This window comes from Lissotriton helveticus, chromosome 5_1 (assembly GCF_964261635.1).
Source record: "Lissotriton helveticus chromosome 5_1, aLisHel1.1, whole genome shotgun sequence".
NCBI lineage: Eukaryota > Metazoa > Chordata > Amphibia > Caudata > Salamandridae > Lissotriton > Lissotriton helveticus.
This window is the reverse complement of record NC_136065.1, coordinates 961,761,814-961,783,879: the sequence shown is the minus strand read 5'-3', so window position 1 is coordinate 961,783,879 and position 22,066 is coordinate 961,761,814. Positions and strand designations below refer to the sequence as shown.

Here is a 22,066-nt window from a genome sequence, read left to right as displayed (position 1 = left end):
ACGATTATGCGAGTGTAAACACAAATTTGCCTCATTGGGAATGAAATCTATAACCTGCAGGTGGCAGTTTCTTCGTCATGTACTCAAATGACCTATGTATGTTTGATTTTTTTAAGTTCTCTCTAAAAACTCTACTACAGAACTCTTTAAAACTGTAACTGCTCTTTCAAATTTTGACCAGAGTAAACTTTTTATTTCTGATCATAATTTTTGTAATCAACTTGCTGAGTTTTTTTAGAGGAAAGTAAACAGTGTTTATGAGGTATCTTCTGCTTATTGGAATGCAAATCATATAATTTATCTCCCCGGCTCCTCTGTCATAGGGCTGCATGAAAATTCAAATGGTGTAGCGAATGGCCTTGACAGTTTTTACCTTTTAACTGAAGAAAAAGTAAAAAGCTTGTTGGAAACCACTAACTGCCACATGCATCAACAGAAGGAATACAAAAATGTCTAGCTATCGCGACAAGAATTTTAGATTCTATTAAGGACACGGAGGCGCCGATTATGCTTTCTCATTTCTTTACTGCAAAACACAGCAGCCAATGAAAGTAAAACTACATATGTAAAAAACGACAATATCCATGAGGCTTTGAACCACGCCTCCAATATAACGTCCAATCACATCATGAACGAGCATACAAAGTAGAGAGACACTAATCCTGCCTCCTCTTTCTTTGCGCGAAGAAGTCCCATAAGAACAAAGTCTTTGAATTCTCAACGGAGAAATTAACAGTTCCTGCAATAGGTTCTCAATGGAGAACAATCCAAAAACCAGCAAAGGCGTCTGCTTCCATCCTGAAGGTACGTCCACTCAATCCGGAGAAGGCACTCAACTTTTGATGGAATCATTTCCTACAATAGAAAAACAAGGTTGAGAAAGGGAGCCCACAACTACATTTCTCCTTGGGTGGGCATAAAAGTTGTTAAACAACATAACATCAAAACAACTTTACAGTTGAATAACTGTCCCAATGGGTGGGATAATCCTCACCTCCGTGTCCTTAATAGAATCTAAAATTCTTGTCGCGATAGCTAGAACATTTTGTATTCTATGGCAGGACCGGAGGCTTCTGATTATGCTGGTTCAAAGCTCATCAATCACAGCATCAGAAACATGAGGAATAGCTTTGTAATAAAATACTTTAAACATTGAGTCCGATGACCAATCAGCCGCTTCAAGAATGTCCTCCAAACGGGACCCTAATAAGTAGGCCTTAGAAGCCATAGCTCCTCTAACGGAGTGAGCGCCATAAACAGAAACATCAATGCCAGATTCAAACATAATCCATCTGACCCACCTAGCTAGAGTAGCAGCAGTGACTGGTTTGAATGGCTTTTGTACAGAAATTAACAGCTGTCCCAAAGGGTCCACCCTGTGAGAAAGAGTACGTTCTTCATAACTTTTTAAACATTGCAAAACCTATAACTTGCTATTATGTGGAAAAGCAGGATACTCCACTGACCAAGACATGGTCTTATTTCTTCTCGTGATAACGAAGGAGACACCCTGTGGAGAAAACATTCTACCAGCAAGATCTAAACTCGAACATCAGACACCCCGCGACATGAAATAAGACTGAGCAACATAGTAAGCTTAGCAGAAAGCTGCTTCAAGGAAAGATCACCATTGTCGGGCCAGGATTCCAAAAGAGTAAGAACTTTCGTAACATCTCATAAAGTGGAATACCTAGGCCGATGGGGGTTAGCCACACAGACCCCTTTAAGTAACTTACATACCAAGGGATGCATCCCCACAGGCTTACCACCAACCTGATCGTGACCAGCAGAAATAGCAGACCTGAAGTTATTAACTGACCTGTAAGCAAGTCCTGATTCAGAACATTCCGACAAGAAATTCAATAATCAGTTATAGATGATCCCACGGGATCCACATGTTTTGAAAGGCACCAACCAACCCATCCCTTCCAGGAAGCAGAATATCGTTTCCGGGTGGAAGGAGCCCACGCCTGTTGCATAAAACCGGCAGCCGCCTGTGAAAGTCCTGCAATGCTCTCATGTCTCCGGAGAGCGTCCACACCATCAAGGTTAAATGATTCTGAAGGACCAAGGGATGGCATGGCCCCACTGGGTCCAGGAGAAGCGTCGGGACTGTCGGGAGCAGGAAGGGGAGGTCCACAGACAACTCCAACAGTGTGGGAAACCATGATTGAGTCGACTAAAACGGGGTCACCAAGACCAGGGAAGTCCTCTGGCGCCGGACAAAGGCCGCCACCCTCGGTATCAATGCAAACGGAGGAACAGCATAATTCCTCTGTTGCCCCCAATGCTGCAGGAATGCATCCGTTCCCATCGCCATTGGGTCTGGTCTCCAACTGAAGAACCGGGGAAGTTGGGCATTGAGGCGAGATGCAAACAGATCTATCTGGCAGGGACCTCGCATATCCATGATCTGCGCAAAAAATGAGGGAAGAAGCTTCCAATCGCTGAAGTCCCTCAGAAACCGGGAGTTTCAATCCGCCACCTGATTGAACTTCCCTGGAAGATACTCCGCCACTACAGAGATCTTGCGATCCATGCAAAAATGCCAAAACTCCGACACAATGTGCACTAGCATGCGGGACCTCGTTCCCCCCAGACGGTTGATGTATCTCACCGCTGAGACATTGTCCATTCGAAGCAGTATGCAACAATCCCTTTTCAACGGTGAGATAGACTTGATGGTAAAGGACGCTGCCAACAACTCTAGACAATTGATGTGCAGCTTTAGCCCGTCTGCTGACCATCGTCCTTCTGTGGTAAACTTTCCACAGCAAGCGCCCCAACCCCACTGACTGGCATCCGACTCGACAACCACGTCTGGGGCGGTGCCGAAGATTGCTCACCCGTTCCAAGCTGTCATGTGCTCTAGCCACTATTGCAGCTCTTCTCGAGCTTCTGGAGAGAGGGGAATGAGGTGATCGTAATGGTAATTTTTTCGTAGATAAAAGATTTTTAGTCTCTGCAGGGCTCTGTAATGTAGGGACCTTTGAAGACAGCTTGGATTGAGGAGGCCAGGAGGCCCACAATTCTCGCCAGAACCCGCAAGGAAATCATCTCCTTGGCTAACGTGGTTCTGATTTCCCTCTTTATGGACCTGATTTTGCTCACTGGAAGAAGGAGCTGCGCAGACACTGAATCTATCATGAAACCCAGGATTTCCATCTGCTGGTTCGGTGTCATCACTGATTTCTTGGCATTGATAATAAACCCCAAATTCTGTAACAGGGTCGTTGTCCACCCTAGATGTGTAAGGAGTAGCTCCCAATCCTGTGCCGAGATCAGCATGTCGTCCAGGTATACAATGGGACGCACCCCCATCTCTCATAGCCGAGAGACCACCGGTTTGAGGAGCTTTGTGAACACCCATGGTGCTGAGTAGAGGCCGAAGGGGAGTGACCGATACCAGTACCATTGCCCTTTCCATGGAAACTGCAAGAATCTTTGATGTGAGGGGCAAATGGGGACCGTGAGGTAAGCATCTTTTAAATCCAGGTGGACCATCCAGTCCTTCTCCAGCAGGAGATCTCGCAAGAGGTGAATACCCTCCATCTTGAAGTGGCGATACACTACAAAGGGATTGTAATCTCTCAAATTTAGAACTAGGCGTTGTCCTCCACCCCTTTTCTGGACCAAAAAGACGTTGCTGCAAAAGCCTTCTGGAACGAAGGGTCCTATAGCAATGGCTTGCTTGGTCAGCAACTCTTCCAGCTCTGAGTCTATAAAACTCTGCTCTAGAAGGGAAAAAAGGAGAGGTTGTGGAGGAAAGGCCTGACGAGGACACTCTATCATCTCTATGCGGTATCTCCACACCGCCTGAAGGACCCAAACATCTGACGTGAGAGTCTCTCAAATCATTACAAAATGTCTCAGCCTGCCCCCCAGAGGAATAACAGGACTCACTGGACTTACCAGAGGACTGATTGTCAAAGTTCTTGTAGCCTTGGTTGACACCCCGATTAAAGCGGCCTCTGTGTCCGCGGGATCTGGACGGGTAGAACCGTGCCTGGTCGGGCTCTTGGGTGTATCTCCCTCTGCCACGTCGAGGGGCGTATTCTCTCTGATGACTGTTATTAGAGAAGCGGCCGGTCGAGCGTCCTCTGCCACTGCCCTTCCAGAGACCTGGTGTAAGACCCTCTTCAGAGATGATTGAGACTTATCAAGGGAAGCGAATGTACTAACAAACTTTGCAATTTCTTTTACGAATTTGTCTCCAAACAACTGTCCTTCAGCCAAAGGTCCCGGCTCCGATGAAGCCAGCTCCACCAGCTGTGGATCTATCCGAAGGAGAACAGATTTCCTTCTCTCCGAGGCCAGGGCGCAATTAGCATTCCCAAGCATGCAGATATCGCGTTGCGCCCAACCGGCCCGAACCTCCGGGTGGATAGCTGCCCCGGTCTTTTGAGCCTGGAGGGCCAATACCAATATTTTGGCCATAGGGCCCGAAAGGTCGAGGGCCGTGTCTTGGCACGCCCGAAGTGCGCGGTCAATCCCCTTCTTGGGGTCCTTCTTATACTTCTTAAGGAAGGTGGTCATGGAGGTGTGAATGTCGGGGGTAATGGCCACCTTGTGGGCTAGGTCAGGACGAGGGCATTCGGACTTAAGGCGGGCTCTGACTTCCTTGTCAAAAGCCTTACGTAGGTGCGTTTCTGAGTATTCCACCACCGCCGGCGGACGAACCCAATCAGAAGATTTGGGGTGGACAATGTCCGAAGGGTCAAACAGAAGGGGGACGGGGTAACAGGGGAGGAGGAATGCTTATGCTTCTTAGCGCGTTTACGCACCTTGGGATCTTGGGAAGGATCCGTATCTGTATCGGTATCAGTAGTGGTGTCCACCACGGGACTAGGAGAGGACTTAGGAAGGGCAAGGGGTTGGACGGCATCCTTGGCACTTTCTTTAGCTTTGTAAAGCTTGGAATAAGAATGGGCATAAGGCCAAGAGAAGCCAGAAGGATCACTGGGGCTGGAAGTCAGGGGTTGGGAGGAACCAGCAGGAGGGGGGTCTTTGGGGGCAGGAGGGACAAGCAATTCTAATTTCTGGGTCAAGGGCAACAAGGCAGAAGATAAGGCTTTATCTAGTTTGGCGTCTAGCTTCCTATCAATAAGGTCCTCCATGGATTCATCATTGTAATATACTTCGTCACCCTGTTCACCAACAGCGTATAGCAATCAAGATCTGCCATCTTCCAAAAGAATTAAATTCTAGTCCAAAATCCCCAGAGAGAAGCTTAATTATCAGCCCTGGGCAGGGCGTCGGTTGGGAGAGTGCCTGGCGCAGGAGCCACAAAATTCACTACAATACCAGCCTGTCACCACTCACTGTCTGTTCAGTCCTATTCTAGGACTAATGGAGGAAAAAGCCCCCAACTGCAATCAGCAGGGGGAGGGGCCGTCCAGAAATTAACCTCAACCGAGTACCTGATAACTCAAGGGTTAATACGGTGCATCAGCCCGATAATCGTCCATCAAAAACTGCCTGCACGATGATTTATGGCCCTCGAGTGGCTCCCGGCCGCGCTGTGGTATCCCCTCTTCAGCCCGGGGCAAGGCCTCTTTTATTGGCACAAATCGGGTCTGTGCGCGTCTGAAGATGCGCGTGAGCCCTGGAGACGTGCGCAGGAAGCCCGTGAAGGCCCCGACGTACGCTCCCTCCCAGAGGTGGGGGCCAGCCTCTCCCGACTCGCAGACCGCAGCAGAAGTGGCAGTGCCGGCGGGCGGAGGAGGCAATGGGAAAGACCTACAGCAAAACACGCGCTGAAAAAATGGGGCACAGCCAGGAGCGGAGCCGGCTCAGAGAAGCCGCGCTCCGGTCACAGGCCCAGGGTCGCGCGACGCACAAAACCCAAACTAGCAAGAAAAAACCCCGCAAGGCAGCAATAAACAGTGTATATAATAAATAGCAATACAATGCAATATATCTCAAATGCACACAATGTAATGCACAAATTGCACAAATAAGAAGCATATAAAGTAGAGAGGCACTTATCTGGGCTGCGGAGCAGCAAAGAAAGAGGAGGCAGGATTAGTGTCTCTCTACTTTGTATGCTTGTTCATGATGTGATTGGACGTTATATTGGAGGCGTGGTTCAAAGCCTCATGGATATTGTAGTTTTTTACATATGTAGTTTTACTTTCATTGGCTGCTGTGTTTTGCTGTAAAGAAATGAGAAAGCATAATCAGAAGCCTCCGGTCCCGACCTCAGGACAACCCCACGCTGCACGGCCCACCAGCTGTAGGCGCCCCCTCGCTGCTGCTCGCTCTCCCTTCCGCTGCTGCCCCCATCTATGCCTCATTGTATTTCGTTTCTATTTCCCCCATCTGTGCCTCATTGTATTTCGTTTCTATTCCCCCTTCTGTGCCTTCATTTGTATTTCGTTTTATACCTCCCCCATCTGTGCCTTCATTTGTATTTTGTTTTCGGTTTCACAGTAGTGTTGGATTCGTAGTGTTTCTTTTTGTCAGTAGGATCAGCGATTTTGCTGGTATTGTTCCCCTGTTGTGACCCCCCCCTCCGCTCCCCGCCGCTGCTCCCTCGCGGCTCCGCCCCCTCTTCTTTCTGTGTCCCCGTTGGCCGCCCCGCTCCCGCCTCCCAGCTGCTCCTCCCTCCCACTTGGCCTTATACGGAGCCCGCGCGGCGCAGGTGAGTGTGTCCCGACCTCAGGACACCCCCACGCCGCACGGCCCACCAGCTGTAGGCGCCCCCTCGCTGCTGCTCGCTCTCCCTTTCGCTGCTGCCCCCATCTGTGCCTCATTGTATTTCGTTTCTATTTCCCCCATCTGTGCCTCATTGTATTTCGTTTCTATTTCCCCCTTCTGTGCCTTCATTTGTATTTCGTTTTCTACCTCCCCCATCTGTGCCTTCATTTGTATTTCGTTTTCTGTTTCACAGTAGTGTTGGATTCATAGTGTTTCTTTTTGTCAGTAGGATCAGCGATTTTGCCGGTATTGTTCCCCTGTTGTGACCCCCCTCCGCTCCCCGCTTCCCGCCGCTGCTCCCTCGTGGCCCCGCCCCCTTTTCTTTCTGTGTCCCCGTTGGCCGCCCCGCTCCCGCCTTACAGCTGCTCCTCCCTCCCACTTCGCCTTATATGGAGCCGGCGTGTACGCGCAGCGTTCATGCGCAGCGGGCGCGCCAATTGTGCGCCGAAGGCACGCCAAAGGCAAGCCCGTCTACGCCCGTCCGCACCTGGACCGCGCCCAGCGCCAGGACTCCTGGCCCCCGACGTCGCCAACCCTCCCGACGGACCTACGACACCGCCACCCTCCACGCACTCAACGCCGGCCGGAACCCCGCCTGCTACCGAGCCACCCCGAAACGCACCCACGGACCCTTCACCTGCCAAGCCTGCAAATTCACCTTCCTCCAGACCTGTACCGCACCCGACAAGCCGTGCACCAGCAGCAACCACCTCAAGTGCATCTTGCTCAACATCTGCTCCGTCCACAGGCACGCCGTCGAACTCTGGAACCTGCTCGACACTACATCACAGGACGTCGCCTTCCTCACAGAAACCTGGATGAACGCTTCCTCAGCGCCTGACATCGCCATAGCCATCCCGGACGGATACAAGATCACCCGGAAGGACCGTGTAAACCAGACTGGAGGAGGCATCGCCATCGTACACAAGAACACCATCGACATCACGACCAACCCTGACGACACCTTCACCGCTGCCGAACAACTCCACTTCCAGATACACACCGATCCCAAGACCACCCTCAGAGGCACCCACATCTACAGACCCCCGGGACCACGGACACAATTCAGCGAAGACATGGCAGACTTCATCAGCCCGCACGCCCTCCCCTCCGCTGACTACATCCTCCTAGGGGACCTCAACTTCCACCTGGAGAACAACATGGACAGCAAAACCACCACCCTGCTGGACAACCTCGCCAACCTCGGACTCAAGAAACTGGTGAACACCCCCACCCACTACGCCGGCCATACGCTTGACCCCGTCTTCTCCTCCAGCAAGCACATCTCCTTCAGCCACTCCACCAGACTCCACTGGACTGACCACAGCTGCATCCACTTCAGCTTCAGAAGAACAACGACCCACCACCACCCACAACAGATTCCTCGCAGGAGCTGGAGCAAGATCACGACCGAGCAGCTCACCACCTCCCTCCACCAGAACCCTCCCGCCAGCACAACGGACCAAAACGAAGCAGCCAGCAACCTCACACAGTGGCTCACCAACTGCGCAAATGACCTCGCACAACTGAAGAACCCTCCCAGTAGACCCGGCAGGAAGAAAACCTCCTGGTTCACCGACGAACTCAAGAACTCCAAGAAGAACTGCCGCACCCTCGAGAAAGCCTGGCGTCACGACCAGACCACAGACAACATGACTGCCCTCAAGCACGCCACCCGCAAACACCACCAATTGATCCGCACCACCAAGAAGACAGCATTCACAGAACGACTGGACAACAACGCCCACAACAGCAAGGAACTCTTCAGCATCGTCAAAGAGCTCTCCAACCCCAGCACCGGAAACAACGACATCACCCCCTCGCAAGACCTCTGCGACTCACTCGCCTTGTTCTTCCACCGCAAGATCGCCGATATACACAACAGCTTCGGCGCACCTACCACGCACACAACCACCGAACCAACGCCCACCACCACCACCCTCTGCGCCTGGACCCCGATCAGCACCGAAGACACCACCCGCACGATGAACACCATCCACTTCGGATCACTAACCGACCCCTGCCCCACCACGTCTTCAACAAGGCCGACTCCATCATCGCACCCCAACTCCGGGACATCATCAACACCTCCTTCAACACCGCCACCTTCCCGAAGATCTGGAAGCACACCGAGCTCAGCGCCCTCCTGAAAAAACCAACAGCAGACCCCACCGACCTCAAGAACTACCGCCCCATCTCGCTCCTCCCTTTTCCCGCCAAAGTCAACGAGAAGACCGTCAACAGACAGCTTGCCACCTTCCTCGAGACGAACGGATCCCTCGACCCTTCGCAGTCCGGTTTCCGAGCCAACCACAGCACCGAGACTGCCCTCATTGCAGCCACTGACGACATCAGATCCCTGCTCGACAATGGGGAAACAGCGGCCCTCATCCTCCTGGACCTCTCTGCAGCGTTCGACACTGTCTGCCACCGCACCCTAGTGCAGCGCCTCAGCAACATCGGAGTCCAAGAGAAGGCACTGGAGTGGATCATCTCGTTCCTCGCCGGAAGAACCCAGAGAGTCTGCCTCCCCCCGTTCAGATCCGAGGCCACCGAAGTCATCTGCGGCGTACCACAAGGATCATCACTTAGCACAACCCTCTTCAACGTCTACATGAGCCCTCTCACAGCCATCGCACGCAAACACAACCTCATCATCATCTCCTATGCCGACGACACCCAGCTGATCCTCTCCCTCACCAACGACCCCGCCACCGCCAGAACCAGCCTGCACGAAGGGATGAAAGACGTCGCAGAATGGATGAAGAACAGCCGCCTGAAACTGAACTCAGACAAGACGGAAGTCCTCATCCTGGGATCATCGCCCTCCACCTGGGACGACTCCTGGTGGCCGCCTGCTCTGGGCAGCGCACCCAAACCAATGGACCACGCACGCAACCTGGGCGTCATCCTGGACTCCTCCCTCGCAATGACCAAGCAAGTGAACGCAGTCTCATCATCCTGCTTCAACACCCTGCGCATGCTCTGAAAGATCTTCCGATGGATCCCCACCGAAACCAGGAAGACGGTCACCCAGGCCCTCGTCACCAGCCGTCTGGACTATGGAAACACGCTCTACGCGGGAACCACAGCCAAACTCCAGAAAAGACTCCAGCACATCCAGAACGCCTTAGCACGACTCATCCTGGACATCCCGTGCCGCAGCCACATCTCCGCCCACCTGAATGACCTGCACTGGCTCCCCGTCAACAAAAGGATCACGTTCAGACTCCTCACCCACGCACACAAGGCTCTCCACGACTTGGGCCCGAAGTACCTCAACAGCCGCCTCACCTTCTACACACCCACCCGCCAGCTCCAATCCGCCAGCCTCGCCCCCGCCTCTGTCCCAAGAATTCGGAAATCCCCGTCGGAGGAAGATCCTTCTCCTACCTGGCAGCCAAGACATGGAACTCCCTCCCCACTCACCTACGGCTGACCCAGGATCACCTCTCCTTCAGGAAATTACTCAAGACCTGGCTGTTCGAGCAGTAGCGACCCCCCCCCCCCAGCGCCTTGAGACCCTTACAGGTGAGTAGCGCGTTATACAAATTTATGATTGATTGATTGATTGATAGAATTGCGATTCCTAAATAGTGATTTTTAAGGAATCGCTATTTAGGAATCACAAAAGCCTATCCACGTAGGAATCGCTAAAAAAATAGCGGTACCTACACATTCCTTAATTGCTACTCGCAAATTGCTTGTCGCAATTAAGGAATGGTGTCCCATTCATTCCAATGGACCTCAAGGCTCTCTCGCGTGAGCATTCCTAGGTATCAAAGACCAGTATAGCCTAGAGTCTGTATTGGATGACATACAACATGCACTAGCCAGGAAGCTATACCTGCAATTTAGGCACAGGGTCCTCCTGCTGCATGCCGTTACAAACAAATGGGCTGGTTCACCCCTTTTGGGTTGTCCGACCTGTAGTAAGGCAGTGGAGACAGATTACCATGTCAGTCAATTATCTTTATTCGATTATTAAAAATCATAAAAGAGCGAGCAATAATACATGACAACATTTCATCAAGACACATAATAATATAGATCAATATTTTGTTAAAAAACCCTAAAATCACATTATACAGAATAAATTATACATTAATGTTTAAAAAGAGTAAAATCGATAAAATATAAAAGGTAAACATTAGTCTGGGACAAGGTGCCTAATTCTAGAACGATGCTTATTTGTACGTACGCCTGCAACCAAAAAACTAGCAACATGAAATGCTACTTTTAAGTTCGGAAGAAGTTGCAGGAACATCATAGCTGGTTTTACCTGTGTAAAACCCAAATTGCACAGTATAGGCAGCAAGTATTTTTTCCTAATCTCTTTATAATGGCCGCAGAACAAGATAAAGTGAGTCGTGTCCTGGGTGGAAAAATAATCGCAATCACATGGTTCAGCATTTTGAGGTCTACTCAACTTTTTAAAATTACCCAGAATGAAGGGAATCAGGTCAAGACGAAATCTCGTTAGAAGGAAACGGTGGTATGGTTTATTTACCAAAAAAAGATATGGTTCCATACCTGGGACAGATCTTAACGTGCAATGTTTCCTAACCGTAGATTTATTTAACCCTGTGGCTTCCCTCTCCAAAACATAATGATTTGTCAGGAGATTTTTAACTATTTTTATGTCTTCCTGAGTTATCAAATGTGGAGAAGAAAAAAGTTCGGCTCGGCCAACTAAAGTTAACTGCGTCTGAACGTATTTTAACCATGGAATATTATGTGCTCTATCCAGGGCTAAACAGTCTTTAAGGATGTTATGATTTAAAGTAAGCTCCTGGTTGAGCCAAACTTTCAACCATCCAATAACTGGGGCTAATTTTAAAATGTCGGTGATATAGCCCAGTCCAAGCTCTGTATGTACTATATATGTGGAAGTCGATTGAGGGACAGAAAGCAGGGTTCTCAAGAATTTATTTTCTACTTTCTGGATTTTATCATATTCATGATTCGTGTACCCCCAAATAACAGAGCCGTATTGAGCAACCGACAAACATTTACCTTTGTAGACCTTTATAATGCTTTCCATGGGACGGGCTCCAAGTTTTTTAGCAAAACCAAGCAACCCAGCAGCCGCTCTTGCTACAGCGTTGCTTTTAGCCAAAAGCTGGGGGCCCCACGTGCCCTTTTCATCAAAGGTCACTCCTAGGTAAGGAAAGGATGGGACTCTCTTAACCTCTTTCCCAGCACAGAAAAAAGTTTTAGTCTTTCTTTTCCTGCCTGCGGCTCCTGCTATCATTACGTGGGATTTTTCTACATTGGTTTTCATGTCCAACGAGGACATGAAATCCCCAAAGGATAAAAGGAGTTTATTTAATGCCACTCCAGAGCGTGCTAAGAGGACAGCGTCATCCGCGTACAGGAGGACAGGTATCTTTATCTCACCTGCACGCGGGATGTCAGTATGGGAATCTGCCAGGACTGCCTCGAGGTCATTTATATAAAGAGTAAAGAGGAGGGGGGCAAGGATGCATCCTTGCCTAACCCCCCTCTCTGACTTAAAGTGACAAGTACATCTTCCTTCCCTAGTCACTCTGACCGAGGTCTTAAGGTCTCTATGTAGCTCCGCCAGATACCCCACCAAGGGAGCATCAATGCCCATGGACAAAAGGACCCCCCACAGCTTAGCCCTGTTAACCAAGTCAAAAGCTGAGGAGAGGTCCATAAAGGCCATGTACAGAGAGCCCCCCTTGGCAATTACATATTTATTTACGATCAGTTCTAGATTTAAACACTGATCTAGAGTTCCTCTTTTGGCTCTAAAACCATATTGTGCATTTGATAAGGCACCCTTCCCTTCTAAAAGCTGAGTCAGTCTTCCTAAAAGGACTCTCCCCAGGATTTTAACACTAGAATCAATAAGGGAGATTGGCCTATAACAGGCCGGGTCTGTTCTTTGTCCCTTTTTAAAAATCGGTATTATGGTAGACTTAGACCAGCTAATGGGAAAAATAAAATCTCTTGTAGCATTAAAAATATTAGTGAGAATTTTGGCACTTAATTCAGGGGCACTCTTAAAGAAATCTGCGGGAACCCCATCGGGGCCCGGTGCCTTTTTAGAGTGTGTGTCACTGATCGCTTTTTTTACCTCCTCAATGCTAAAAGGGGGGATGATAGCTACTACTTGTGTAGGTTGTATTTCACAACCTGGAGTATTATCAGGGCAGCTATAAATATTACTGAAATGTGTAACCCACTGTTCATCGGGTATGGTGCAATCTGCTCTCTTTTTCTCTAAGCCCACAAAAAATGGATGGTTTATTATCGCCCAAAATCTAGAACTATCTCTCTGTGTATCGGGCGACAATAAGTCGTTCCAGGCCTCCTTTTTAATCTCAGATTTCCTCATCCTGATAGCATAATTATATTTTTTTCTCAGTAATGCTATCTGTTCTTTGTCTCTAGGTTTGTTTTTTAAAGCCTTCAAGAGGATTGAGTGTGCCTTGGAACAATTTGAATCGAACCATTTTGGGCCCCTATATATATGGGGCTTTTTCTTTACAGTCAGGTCTAGATTGACCTGGCGGCAAATGACATTAAACGCTTCTATCAAGGTGGTAACAGAGTTATTATTATCCAAGCAGATTGCAACCTCCCCCTCAACTTTAGCCAGGGTATCCTGTATAAAGGTAATTGGGGTTACTTGATCCCATTTCAGTCTGCGATTCTGATCTCCCAGAACTAAATCAGTCACACATAAAACTTCAATTTCTCTCTTTCCCAAAACTCCCTGAGATACAATCTCTAAAATTATTGGGTTATGGTCACTAAAAGCTGAAGTTTCTACCTTGTAATTAAACACTTCAGACAGAATACTGGCCGATAAAAAAATATAATCCACAACTGTGCCGGTGTTGTTACCCACGTATGTTGGTAACCTCAAACAAGTGTTACTACTATAAAATTCATAAAGATTAAAAATTGTTAAGAGTGATTCCAAAGCCTCTCCACGTGATGAGTGTTCAAAGTGCGGGGTGGGGAGGTAAGGGGTAAAATCCTCGTATTCCACGCGGCAATCCATGTTACATGGGTGAATATTATAGTCTCCCATGAGAATCACATCGAAACCATGAACACTATTCTCACTGTGGGTGGACAGGAAATCCTCTAGAGTTACCAAATGCTCGTTCAAGATTTGACTGACGGGGGAATTATAAAAATTAACAAATAGTATAGGCTGTGAGTTTTGTGTGGTTAATTCAACCGCTAAGATATTTGTTGAATTGGTTTTAATCTGTCTTGGCTTTCCTTGAATATCTAAGGAAATATATATAGCCAAGCCCCCCTTTGCCCTACCATAATTACTAGGTACTGCAGGTACAAAGAAATGGGAAAAGCCGTCTAGAACAAGTCTGTCTGACATTTTCCAAGTTTCTTGGAAGGCAAGAATGTCATTGGATCTGACCATCTCCAACCAGTTCTTATCGTTGAATTTAGATCTGATACCAGCAACATTCCAGCTCATAATTCTGCAGGCCCTCTTATCTGTGAGTTTTGGATCTAAAGGCCCGAAAACAGGCAAAGGACCCTCATCATTAGTATCTTTTCTGAGAGAGAGTCAATCGTTTTGATCCATGAAGGATAATGGGGCATAGCGATTAAATATTTGAAGGGGTTCTACGAAGGAATTTTGCTGTGGTAGAAGGGGATAATGGACCAATGCATTATACCTTATATCTTGCCCCCGTCTAGGATTAGAGTCCCAAAATCTATCCCACCCTGGCGCAGGAGTCCTTGGATGAGTGACGTTCTGTTGCTCCCCATAGAAAAACTTCAGGGTTAGAGGAACAACAGTACCCTGCGTTGAGGAGGGAATAGGTTAGCAAGTATGTTAGGAAGGACATCTTGATTTGAGAGGCTCACTGCCACACAGTCCCCTTTAAACTTTTTCGGCTGGTTTCCCCGCCAGGGGACCCTGGTTGCTGACTTAATTACGTTTGCCAGTTGATGTTTTCCCCCTGGAGCTAACCGCATATTACTGGTTAGCCAGTGCAGAGCCTTGCTTGTAAGGGAGGTAGGGCTTTCCACTGTTCCCCCTTCCAAAGGAGGGACATTCGCTAACACAAGAACCACTGGTGTGGCCTCGACTAAAAATTGTAGGGGGTCCGTAGAATGAGCAATTACTGGGGGTAAGCTGACAGGGTGATTATTATCTGTTGGGATGTTAACTAAATGAGGGCCCTCAATAGTAGTGGTCAATGATGTTAATGGTTGGGGCGGTAAATTCTCAACAGGCAACTGAATCCCTGCACCATCGCTTACAACCTCGTTAACCACATTTCCCCCTGTGTTATTGCTCAAGTTTGTAACTATCGTGGTAATGTTTTCTACCCCTCCTGCAACCGTGGTGTGGAGACCACCCAATCTTTTAATCTCCGCTTGCAATTTATCGATTTTAGATATTAAAGGTTTTACAATGGCATTAATTTTTAGCTCAAGAAAGTCAGCAATCCTTTCAAAAAAAGCGTCCTCAAAAATGTGATTTTGTTTATCCTCCACTGTGTTTACTTGCTTTGTCTTTGGGGTAATAGCCCTCTTCCTTCTTGTCCCTGGACGTGGTCCACCCAGCTTAGGTGGATTTTTAGTACATAATCGTCTTGGCCTTATTGCACGCCCTTTAGGTGTCTGCCCATCAGATGAAACTCGTGCGTGCTTCTCCTGGTCAGAGTCAATGTCAATGTCACTTTCGGCCTGTATATTGGAAACCTCAGAGGCCGGGACTACATTGTCAAGTGCGCTGCTTAATCCTTGAAAAATAGGGCCACTAATTATGCTCTCCTGATTGGCTTCCTGCAAAATTGTGTCATCAATCAAGATAGATGCAGTCGGGGACAAACAACGAAGGTCTGGGGATTGGCTTAACCCAAGAGAGTTTCTCCTCTGCGTGTTTATTTTTTTCACGGTCTGGACGAGTTAGTTGTCAAGAGTGTTTTGTGGAGCATCCTTCGATTTCGTAGACATATTTACAATATATTCACAGCCTTGATTTTTAAACTAAGATAATAACTAATAAGAAAACTCTTTCAACTGTGAGTCTTACTTGCAAAGATGAATCCTGCAGCGTTTCTGACCCTGCCCCTGCCTCCTCGTGCCGATGAGGGCCGCAGAGGGCCCGCCCTTTGCCCGGTCTTAGCCCCGGGCGCCCCGCTCGCGTCCCGCGAAGCTGGTTCCTGGGCGCTTATGTGCGCCTCCCTGGCGCCCTCGCGGTGTCACAAAGGCGCGCCGCCGCGTAGGCTGCCGGGATTTGTGGTCCCGGAGCGGCGGCACGTGCAGTCTGATGGAAAGTGACTCTTGGCGGTGGCGGCGTGCTTCCAAGTGCCTAGCTGTGGCGGCGGCGTCTGGCAGGTAAGTGGAAAAGGTCTCCCCCGCTTCGCCGGTTCCTGGGCGCTTATGTGCGCCTCCCTGGTGCCCTCGCGGTGTCACAAAGGCGCGCCGCCGCGTAGGCTGCCGGGATTTGTGGTCCCGGAGCGGCGGCGCGTGCAGTCTGATGGAAAGTGACTCTTGGCGGTGGCGGCGTGCTTCCAGGTGCCTAGCTATGGCGGCGGCATCTGGCAGGTAAGTGGAAAAGGTCTCCCCCGCTTCGCCGGTTCCTGGGCGCTTATGTGCGCCTCCCTGCCGCCCTCGCGGTGTCACAAAGGCGCGCCGCCGCGTAGGCTGCCGGGATTTGTGGTCCCGGAGCGGCGGCGCGTGCAGTCTGATGGAAAGTGACTCTTGGCGGTGGCGGCGTTCTTCCAAGTGCCTAGCTATGGCGGCGGCATCTGGCAGGTAAGTGGAAAAGGTCTCCCCCGCTTCGCCGGTTTCTGGGCGCTTATGTGCGCCTCCCTGGCGCCCTCGCGGTGTCACAAAGGCGCGCCGCCGCGTAGGCTGCCGGGATTTGTGGTCCCGGAGCAGCGGCGCGTGCAGTCTGATGGAAAGTGACTCTTGGCGGTGGCGGCGTGCTTCCAAGTGCCTAGCTGTGGCGGCGGCGTCTGGCAGGTAAGTGGAAAAGGTCTCCCATGTATTTTTCTTTTGTTCAGGCTATTGGAAGGCTAGGCATCGATTGTTGATCCAGCTATGCAGAAATATGGGAACTCAGCGCTGCGCAGAGGCTTTTAGATTACTGAAATATGACACCCACCTGCCTATTGTATTTTCAGTGTTGTGCTTTTTATTTTCTATGTGGTGTGTACGCAGAATTCTCGCGAACACCAATCCTTAGGTTCTAGCCGATCACCTTATATATCTTAAGCCAGATCTGGTTCATTTTAATTTGTTTTTAACATCCATGTTTTTGTATGCTTTTAGTGCAGGGGTCAGGGCCACGTGCCTACTTGGATTGTCTTAATGGAAACATTACTGTAATGCACATGCACTTTTCATGGGCAACTGGGCACGGGCCGGCATGGATTGTTTTAATGAAATGTTATTGTATTGCACGTGCACTTTTCTGGTCAAATTGACCGAAATAAAGTTTTTTTAAATGATACGGTTAACCATCTAGGGCTTATCAACCAGCTAGAAAGGGTGAGGATCAGGGGTGAAGTTCTGACCATTCTTAGCTCCTTCCTATCTAACAGAGAACAGATGTTTGCATTTGGAAGATAGATCTCTAATTCCTTCTTGTTTCCCTGTGGGGTGCCTCAGGGATCTTAGTTATCCCCAATGTTATTTATTATCTGCGTCACCCAATTGTCAAAACGTATTCGATCTTATGGATTCTGTGTAATATCATATGCTGATGATATGTAGATTGTCATATCAATCACATTAGATATAGACGCGGTTGCGAAAGAATAAAAAAACTGCCAGACAAATAGTACAATCTGGATGCAAGAAACTGCCTTAAGTTGAATCCTGAGAAAACAGAGGTGATACTCTTCAAAAGGACATCTTCTTCAGGAATGATTCTTGGTGGCCTGTTAATCTATGTCCACTTTCATCCCCAGTTCGGAAAGTGAAAAATCTCAGGGTCATGTTTGATGGTCAACTCTGTTTCCCTGGACACATCAATCATTTTACATCTTCATGTTTTTATCTTCTGAAGATTTTCAAAAAAGACCTCCCATTTATTCTATTAGAGGTGCAAAAAATTGTAGCGTTTGCCCTCGTTCTAACTAAGAAAGATTATTGTAATACTCTCTATTTGGAAATTCACAAATGCCTTCTTTCAAAGCTACAATCCCTGCATAATGCGGCAGGCCACCAGCTCCTAAAAATTCCCAACTTTAGTTCCATTTCAAAAAGCATTCAAGATCTTCACTTGCTACCTGTTGGCGAAAGGGTACAATTTAAGGTATTATGTATCGTGCACAAGGCACTACATGGAGTTGGGCCTCTCTACTTTCAGAAGACCTTTTCATGGCATTTCCCACAGCGTGTTTAAGATCCGGTGTTGTTAAACTAGTAACTATTTCCAAAATAAAGAAGTCTAATTGGGGTGGCAGAAGCTTCTCCTACTTAGCCTGCAAGCTCTGGAACTCTATGCCCCTCTCACTGAGATCGCAAAAGAATAAGTCCCTTTTTAGGAAATCTCTGAAGACTTAGAGCCATATGTATCATACTTCCGTTTAGCGAATTCCAAATAGCGAATTTTAAGGAATCGCTATTTGGAATTCGCAAAACGATATATATGTACAAAATCGCTTTTCAATAGCGATTCCTTAGCATTCCTAATTTGCGATTAGCAAATTGCTAATCGCAAATTACCCATTAATTTCCATGGGCCAGGAGGCCCATAGGAATGAAAGTGCAATTTGCGATTAGCAATTTGCTAATCGCAAATTAGGAATTTTTTCAAGGGTGCAGGGGTGTCTCAAGAACACCCTGCTGCACCCCTGAAAAAGACATTTGGGGGCATATGGCGCACATACATGCCCTAAGGGCATGTATGGGCGTCATATGGCACCTGTGTTTTTTTGTAAAAAAGCTTTTTGAAAAGAAATCGCAACTTACCACCAACTAGAAGTTGGTGGTAATTTGCGAATCCTTAATGGCCATTTTTGAATATTTTTTGTTTGATACATTGTATTTAAGGAATCGCAAAATTTGCGATTTCTTAAGTGCAATCGCAAAATAAGGAATAGCAAATTTTGCAATTCCTTATTTTGCATCAAACATGTTTGATACATACCATTTATCTAATTAGCATTCGCAAAGGCCGAAATTCTCAGAATTTTGGCCTTTGCGAATGCTAATTAGCTTGATACATATGGCCCATAGCCTTTTAGGTCCAGCATTAAAGAGGCATCCTTTTTGGTCTGCCCAGTTCTAGGAAGCTAGCGCAAGGATGCTTCAGCATACATGTGCATTATAAAAACTTTACTTACTTACTGTTTATACATCACATTAATTCATTAATAGTTGGGCATATTGTAATGGCTCTAAGAATATTCTTTACTTTTCAGAAACTTTCTTCCTTCTCTGTAACACTGGGAATACATCCTCCCCCACTCCAACCCATTTCTCACAAATGCCCTTTGCTCCCAATGACTCAGTGCTAGACCCTGCTGCCCCAACTTTTCTGGGGACCCTCAGGCCTTGGGAGCGGGGGGCATTCAGATCAATGCCAATGAATAGTGGTGAGATATAGGAGACTCCGGGAGCCCCTCTTGCCATTCTGTAGGGGCACTCCATTATTGTTGTACGCCACATCCTGCACCATGGAGCAGTGTTCTCTGATAGTTATCCTTTTTATATGATGCACTAGTGAATATTATATGGTAGTATTTACATTATTACTACCATCAATTTGACTACATTGTAAGAGAAATGGCCTCTAAATCGCTGGTACCACAGACGTACACAATGATCTGCATTGTAACTCAGCACAGTTACTAGACATTCATAGTTCGATGTTCTTTGGAGCTTTAGGACCTGATTTTGATCTTGAAGGTATTACCACCATTCTGCCACGCGGCAGCCCCTAGTACTCCGCCAAGTTGACGGTCTTTCGCCCGCCTTAATTAAATGCATGCAGGCTGCCTCACTGTGCACGTCAACAGAGTGTTTCCTGCCGTGGCTGTGGCATGCCGACACTGAGGAGTTGGACTCCAATGCTGGCAAATGCTACTCTGTCGCCGAGATGGCGGCGGGTTCCCACGAGCTGAATTAGATTTCACAGTTGTGTTGGCGGTCTACTAGCGGCAGTTCCCAGAAGGAGTGAGTCAGTCCCGTTATACGCTCAACAATGCACCATCACTGTGGCCATTGGATGGATGCTAGCAAACACACCTGATGTCAATTGGCTAAATGGAAACACCTGCATGCCACACTTTAAGACACACACCATTTCAGACCATGATCCTTTGCCACTCCAGCTCCACCATGACTTTTGATCCCAGAGGCTCTGCTAGTGAAGTGAGGTTTTCGTTTTACATTCTCCCTGTCAACTGTCCCTTTATTCCCTTTCTTTTAGTACCTCATGGTTAATAATGTACTTATCTTTTTTATTTTGTGCATAATGTCAATCCACAAAAATTCACATTTTACTGAGGGAAATTTGTCAGTCATGGTGGATGAAATCCTAAGAGTAGAGACATAGTTTATGGAGCCCAAGTCCAAAATGCATTGCTATCACAGAAAAAGCTAATATGGGCCAGAATAGTTGACAGAGTGAATGCTGTAGCGAACAACCTGCACACACAGGACAAAATTAGGAAGAGGTTGAATGACCTGCGGGGAAGGGTGCATTCCTTGGCCTCCAAGCATCACATGGAGGCCAACAGGACTGATGGTGGTTCTCCCCAGCTCCAATTCTATTCATGCCCTGGGAGGAGAAGTTCTTGCAGATCCTACATACTGCAGCTTGACAGGAATACCTGGTGGATTGGATTCTGGTAAGTTACACTCTGCGAAGTCACAATAAATCTCAATGACCTGTTTTTTCTCAAACTAGCTGTTGTGAATGTGTCCTGCACATATTTTCTGAACATACAAGCCTCAAAGTATCAGTATCAGATAATTATTATTGTTTCTGTGGATGTATTGTGTTACATCTAAGATTACAAGTGTCAAGCCCCATTACACGTCACATGATGGTATGGTGCCTGTAAGAGTTACAACGGCGGTACTCAAAGTATGGCCCACTTTCTTTACGGCCCCAATGGAAAACAACAGCAGTCACGGACTCAGCGCCATTACTGCTGTTGTTGTGATTCCTTGGGGGCCGCATTTGGAGAAAAGGCCAAAGGGCATGCGCAGACAATTAGTGTCTCCATGCTCACCTGCGGCCCCGCCCTCATCTACCCTCGTGATGTCATAGACTTGTGTAGCGACAGAACCTACCTCAGACTCACCCCAGCGCCTACGGAAGCAGTGTCCGCCCAACTGAAAGAAGCCGAGATTCACTGCCCCCTGGCACCAATTGCCTCGTCTCCTCGCCTTTGAAAGCAGTAAGTGTATGTCAATGCCATCATTGTTATTGCTGGTCCCCCATATTTTGTGGTTTTCTCTTGCTAGACCTCGTTGTTCATGCACCACACAAAAGGTAAAGATATCGTTTGGGGTTTTCCAGGGCGCTTAAAATATTGGGCAGAAGAGTTATGTATGTTTTTCTTTTTGATTTATTACGAGTGGTTTTGCATATTAATTTAAGTGCATGCGACAGTAGATGGTGCTGTTGCCGTATTCTATGACCAATTGTGAGTTAAGCATCGACTGAAATGTACTTTTTATGTGAGTTTGTTCTCCCCGAGTAAACATGCAGGGCTTTTAGTGGGCCAGGTGCTTAAAAGCAGGTGCTGAGACGTGTAGCTATCAGGGCTCCAATTATGCCTTCAGGGTGAACAAAAAATATATATCAACTCGGCAGCAGCACTACTGCTCAAAAAGCCTTTGTCATTTCAAATCAACTGTTTTCTTTCTTTCAGTCTCATCATTTCAGACTTGAAGCATTCTCAATATTATATAAAACAAAACCATAGTTGTTGCTTATTTGTTTTATGCAACTAACACATACTGGGGTCTCCATTTTCACCCTTAGATAAATCTCAAATTAACAGCAGCACAAATTCCAAATAGGCTCGTTTTAGTTCTTTCACAGTTTCATCATTTCAGAACTGAAGCATTTTCAATTTTATATATTATATACAACAAAGCCATAGTTGTTGCTTATTTATCTTACGCAACTAACAACTATTGGGGTCTCTATTTTGGCCTTCAGGGTGAACCAACAATATCTCATCTCAGTAGCAGCATCACTGCTCAAATATTTTGATGCAATTCAAATAGACTTGTGTTTGTTCTTTCACAGTCTCTTTGTTTCAGAACTGAAGCATTTCCAATATTATAATTTATATACAACAAAGCCATAGTTGTTGCTTATTTATCTTATGCAACTAACAACCATTAGCAAAGCCAATAGTCCGGACTTGTT

At 47.6% G+C, this 22,066-nt stretch overlaps 1 long non-coding RNA gene across 1 annotated transcript in view; it reads right to left on the bottom strand.

Moving 5' to 3' along the window:
• Positions 1–631: 631 nt before the first annotated feature.
• The window catches only part of LOC144753459 (uncharacterized), a 294,163-nt gene continuing 272,728 nt past the window's right edge, over positions 632–22,066 (bottom strand). Inside the window, exons 5-6 of the long non-coding RNA XR_013594368.1 lie at positions 10,547–10,626; positions 632–855 (exon numbers count right to left, since the gene is read on the bottom strand). This is a non-coding gene — a long non-coding RNA (uncharacterized LOC144753459). The remainder of the gene's footprint in view (positions 856–10,546; positions 10,627–22,066) is intronic.